Raw genomic sequence first — 6,000 nt, forward strand, 5'->3', positions numbered from 1 at the left:
GGACATGATCAATTTTAACGTACTCCTCCTAGACGGTTGATCCGATTCATGTCAAAGTTGGTATACATGATGCCGAGATGTTCCTGATTATAAATTGTGAAGTTTTTTTCCGATATGTTGTAATTTGACGAAATGGCGAAATTATTCATTTTAATACCCTTCCACATAAACAATAAATGTGTCATAATTCACCATGCATGGCTTGAAATGTTTTAAATTTCACAGGTCATTGAAGACCATGTTAATGATAATATTCACATGCCCATAATGCATGTGTGGCATAGCGCCACCAACTGGCAACAGAAAGAATGACAATTATACTAATGTCACATGATCAATTTGAACATACTCCTCCTAGACGGTTTGCCAGATTCATTTGAAATTTTGCAAACATTATGCCAAGATGTCGCTGATGTTAAATTGTGAATGGCTTTTGGAATGTTGTAATATATTTGATATGATTTTAATATCTCACCACATAAACAGGAAATGTGTCATAAATCACAGTGCATTGAATGAATGGTGTGAAACTTCTCAGGTTAATAGATATCAAGATTATGATGATATCCAGACACCCAATGGGCCTGCCTGGCATAGCGCCACCACCTGGCCAAGCAGGAAATGTGCCAGAAATGGACAATGCCTTAAGTGATTGATCTGAAACTTTATAAAATATTGGATATCATTATTGTGATGATATTCACATGCGTAATTCACAGGCCTAGCATAGCGCCACCTTCTGGCCAAGCAGGAAATTTGCCAGAAATGCTCTATGCTTTGAATAAATGGTCTGAAACTTTTCAGGTTAATAGATATTATGATTATGATGATATCTAGATACCCAATGGGCCTGCCTGGCATAGCGCCACCATCTGGTCAAGCAGTAAATGTGCCAGAAATGGACAATGCTTTAAGTAATTGATCTGAAAGTTTACAAACATTTTGGATATCATTACTGTTATGATATTCACATGTGTAATTTTCATACCTAACATAGCGCCACCATCTGGCCAACCAAAAAGTGTATCAGAAATGTTCTTTGCTTAAAATGAATGGTCTGCAATTTCTCAGGTAAATATGTATTATGATTATGATGACACCCAATGGGCCTGCCTTGCATTACGTCCCCACCTGGCCAAGCGAGTAAATGTGGCAGAAAATAAAATACAAAAACAAATAGCACACGCATCAAATATGTACATTTCACAAACGCACCACCTCGGTGCTTTGTTGGATTCCGACATGTCACGGGTTGCGGCCCGCAGGTGCTCGGGCCCGCCATTGCCGCTTGCGGCTATATTAATACATTGGTTTACCAAGCACATGGGGCCAGAAGTCTAGATTGGAGCCCCAAAACATTTTTGGCATGTGAGCAAGGATGGATTACTGAATGAGCCTACCGAGCCCAAGAGGTCAAGGGACCCTGAACCCCAAGTAGTTGTGTGAATTCACTACCAATAAGTCAAAAAGCAAAAGGCTATGAATCTGAACAAATTTAGGTACTGCCCTTCTCCAGCTGACCATCCCAAAAATGCACCAGAATACAGGAAATCACATCTAACCCCCCCCCCCCCCCCACACACACACACACACCCGTTTGTACCCACATTTGCACAAAGAGGGTAGGGGGAGAGGGTCCTTATGCATCTGTGTCCAGGGGGACAGTAGTTCATAATCAGTCGCTGTATTAATACATAACCTCACTGTATTAATTTATAATATGACATTATAGTGTGAAGTTGTCAATTATCACCAAGCACAGGTGACTGCGTTGTGGGAGGGGGCCCCCAAATCAAATTCTGCTTAGGGCCCCCAAAAGGCTTGGGCCGGCACTGCGTATGACACATACTCACACAGTAGACATATGTACGCTTCCATGCACAGGCACATACGCAGGCACACACACAAGCACGCACACACACACACACACACACACACACACACACACACTCACACACACACACCCACACACATAACATAAACATAACACAAACAATCAAGAATTTCTCATAATTATGAACAGGCAAGATGGAGGTGGGGTTGTATAAAATGAATTTTACATGTGAAATCTATGAACTAATCATGTTTTGGTACTTGTTGTCTAGCAGATACCAGTGAGAATTGAGTGTGGATAATGCAATTTAGTGAGACAGTTAGAATCATATAGGCCTTTCAGCGTGATTTCTTTTTGTGGAAAAAATGTGCTGGACTGGGCGGCGGTCATATTTTGTACCGCTCTGCGGTACATCTAGTTCTCTTAATATCTATATTCTAAAAAAAATCAGTATGGGCTGTGGCATTTTAATTAAGCTAGTTTTAGGTTATACTCGACTAGATAGTTTTAAGCTAATGCAATTGTGCTTAGCCTACCATCTGTGGCCCAGTTTACATTTTGACCTACAATTCTAGAGACTAATTCTGGTTATCTACTGTATAGGGTAAAATGTCATTCAGCAAAACACAAGAGCCTGAAGTTTAACGGGTAGACAAGGGAAACGTCGGGTGGATCGTAATGCCAATTCTGCTGATTGAACAGAAAAGTTGCTGAGAAAGGCGTCTTTATGATTAGGTTCAGTTTCACTTGCGCAGACGCACATAGACATTGAATAAGCGCTCACATTATTACCCCCCAATTGTAGGCTATGCCTCTTTATTTGATCACACACAATTAAGAAATATTTCCTAATCTGGAAAATGTTACGTTTTTTTCCGGCCAGCGGTTCTATAATAGTCTACCATTCATTTGTGCCGCAAATTGTGCCATCAGACACACAGACCCCAGATGCTGCCCCCCTCCCCTCCCCTCCCCCCCTCCATCATCACTGCTGATCAGGCTATCGCACCTGTCCCCCACATGGTGACCACAAGTAGTGCGGCAACAATGGCTTCAGCCAATGGCCATCAGTCTCTAGCCACACGACAACCCTCATAGAGGCACCCCTCCTCCTCCTCACCCTCCACTCCCCTCATCCCCCCCATCATTTCAGCAGACCAAGTAAGTTATCTTTTAAAAAAACTCCATCCTCGTAAGGCAGCCGGGCCTGACAGACTGTGTCCAAGGCTGCTCAAGGCCTGTGCTGCTGAACTGGGGGAGCCACTGAAGCACATCTTCAACTGGAGTCTACATCTCGGACAAGTTCCAACACTGTGGAAGACATCATGTCTCACCCCCGTTCCCAAGAAACCACACCCCAGCGAGCTTAATGACTTCAGGCCTGTCGCTCTAACATCACATGTGATGAAAACAATGGAGCGGCTGGTCTTCGTTATGCTCAGACCCCAGGTACGCCATGCACTAGACCCGTTACAGTTTGCATACCAGGAGAAAGTGGGCGTGGACGATGCCATCACTTATCTTTTACACAGGACACATTCTCACCTAGACAAGGGGAAAAGTGCTGTGAGAATCATGTTCTTTGATTTCTCAAGTGCTTTTAACACCATCCAACCCCTCAGACTGGGAGACAAGCTCTTGCAGATGGGTGTGGACGCTCACCTGGTAAACTGGATTACAGATTACCTGACCGAGCGACCACAGTTCGTCAGACTGAAGAACTGCCTCTCTGACGCTGTGATCAGCAGCACCGGAGCGCCACAGGGAACTGTGCTCTCTCCAGTCCTGTTCACTCTGTACACATCTGACTTCTGCTACAACACCGAGTCATGCCACATGCAGAAGTTTTCTGATGATACTGCAATTGTGGGGTGTATCAGGGACGAGCAAGAGGAGGAGTACAGGAGCCTGGTGGAGGACTTTGTGCAATGGTGCAAACTCAATCACCTTCAACTAAACACTTCAAAGACCAAGGAGATGGTGGTGGATTTCCGAAGGTCTAAGCCTGCTCTGCTACCAGTCTCCATTGATGGGGTCAATGTGGAGGTGGTGAACACCTACAAGTATCTGGGTCTCCACCTGGACAATAAACTGGACTGGTCAGCCAACACTGATGCACTCTACAAGAAAGGACAGAACTGGCTGTACTTCCTGAGGAGGCTGCGGTCCTTCAATATGTGCAGCAAGCTCCTCAGGATGTTCTATCAGTCTGTTGTGGCCAGCGCCCTCTTCTATGCAGTGGTATGCTGGGGAGGAAGCACAAAGAAGAAGGATGCTGGGCGACTTGACAGGCTGGTAAGGAAGGCTGGCTCTGTAGTGGGAGCTGAACTGGAGTGCATCACTTCAATATCTGACAAAAGGACCCTAAACAAACTGATCAACATCTTGGACAATAAATGTCATCCGCTCTACAGCACTATCAAAAACCAAAAGAGCTTGATCAGCTGGAGACTTCACTCACTGCCATGCACAACTGAAAGGCTGAGGAAGTCATTTGTTCCTAGGGCCATTGAACTGTTCAATGCCTCACTAAAGGGAAGAGGAGAGATAGACTTCTCTGCTTAGTCTGTCTGCCTCTCCACCCTCTCCATGTCCATGTTTTTTGAGTACTGACTGCCCACTACTGCTTACTACTGTTTTACTACTGTTTTACTATTGTACACAGCCTAATGTTTTCACTACTGTTTTACTGCTACACTGTTTTTCATGTTTTTCATGCTATATTAGCACACATGATCAATAGCTGCGGTCAGGCTTCTGATACAATACTGAATGAATGATTGGCTATAACCCTATTACCTCAACCTGTTCTTGCACTGAAATAGTTTTTTATTTTACCTTGTCTACATTATACTTTACTCTCCTATTTGTCTATATTATTTATGCTGGTCTCTAGACCTTCCTCTTGCACTTTTGCACTGTTGGACTAATGTTGGACTACTTTTTGCACCTTCACCATGACACTCACTCTCTTGAGCACCTTGCCAGGCACACATAACTAAGGACTATGGTTGGACTACTGTTTGCACCTTCACCATGACACTCACTCCCTTTAGCACCTCACCAGTCCCGGCCCTGTCACTACAAGCGTCTTATGCTTGATCACCCTCAAGCACATTGGACTTTCTTAATTTAACTTATATAGTGTATTTAGTATTTAGTTTTGTTAGTTTTCTTATCTTTCTTATCTTCTACTGTCTTTATTGTACAGTGGAGTTTAGTTATATGTTTATACTTATACTTATGTTTACCATTTCTGCTGTAAGTGCATGTTGTGTGTTATGTCTGTATGCTACTGAGACCCTTGAATTTCCCCTTGAGGATCGATCAATAAAGTATCTATCTATCTATCTATCTATCTATCTATCTAAATGATCAGACGTGTGACAGAAGCACTGGCATAGCCTGTAACTTCGCTCTTCTTTGTTGTGGAGGTGGGCAGGGCCAAGGCGCCAGGGTTTTTTCCTCCCTCATCTGCAAAAAGTCCTCCACTAAGTTGTTATGAAATTCACTATTATTTGCACTATTATATGCACGACTGTTCTTGCATGTTGAGTTTGCACAGTATTGCTTTCTAAAAGTTAAAAATATGCATAGACACGACCCTGATGAAAATTTGACTATTTCAAAGTGTGCTCGTTTTTTTCGGATGTAGGTAACAATATTTAACAATGTATATATATTTTTTAATTTGGTTCAACCGCCACCCGCCCAAATTTAATTAAAATATTTTTTTTGCGGCTGTAACCGCCAACCGTGCATCTCTAACACACTCACACACACAGACACAGACATACACATATAAACACACACAACCACACAAAAATCGGCCTCTATAAGCCTCGCAGTGTGTGTGTAGCTGTCTAAACAGTCTCATCTCCGTACTGCCAATGAGAGGTGACACCATTAGTCGTTTGAATGTGTCTGATGAGGACACTACTGTTCAGGCCTGTCATTGTTAGCTCTGCGTTTCATGCTGGGTGTTTTAACTTGTGGTGACATGATTTAACTGTAGCTGTAAGCAAATTGAAAATATAGCAAATTGATTATATAGTTATCGATGATGGTCACACTGTGATAGAATTGATGACATGATTACTCACGCTGTAACAGTTATGGTAAATGGACTGGATTTATATAGCATTTTTCTACTCCTACGAACACTG

The sequence above is a fragment of the Alosa pseudoharengus genome, unplaced genomic scaffold (assembly GCF_046254945.1).
Source record: "Alosa pseudoharengus isolate Yale_2024_CS ecotype anadromous, Long Island Sound unplaced genomic scaffold, YU_APseudo_1.1 YU_APseudo_1.1_scf_18, whole genome shotgun sequence".
NCBI classification, from domain to species: Eukaryota; Metazoa; Chordata; class Actinopteri; order Clupeiformes; family Clupeidae; genus Alosa; species Alosa pseudoharengus.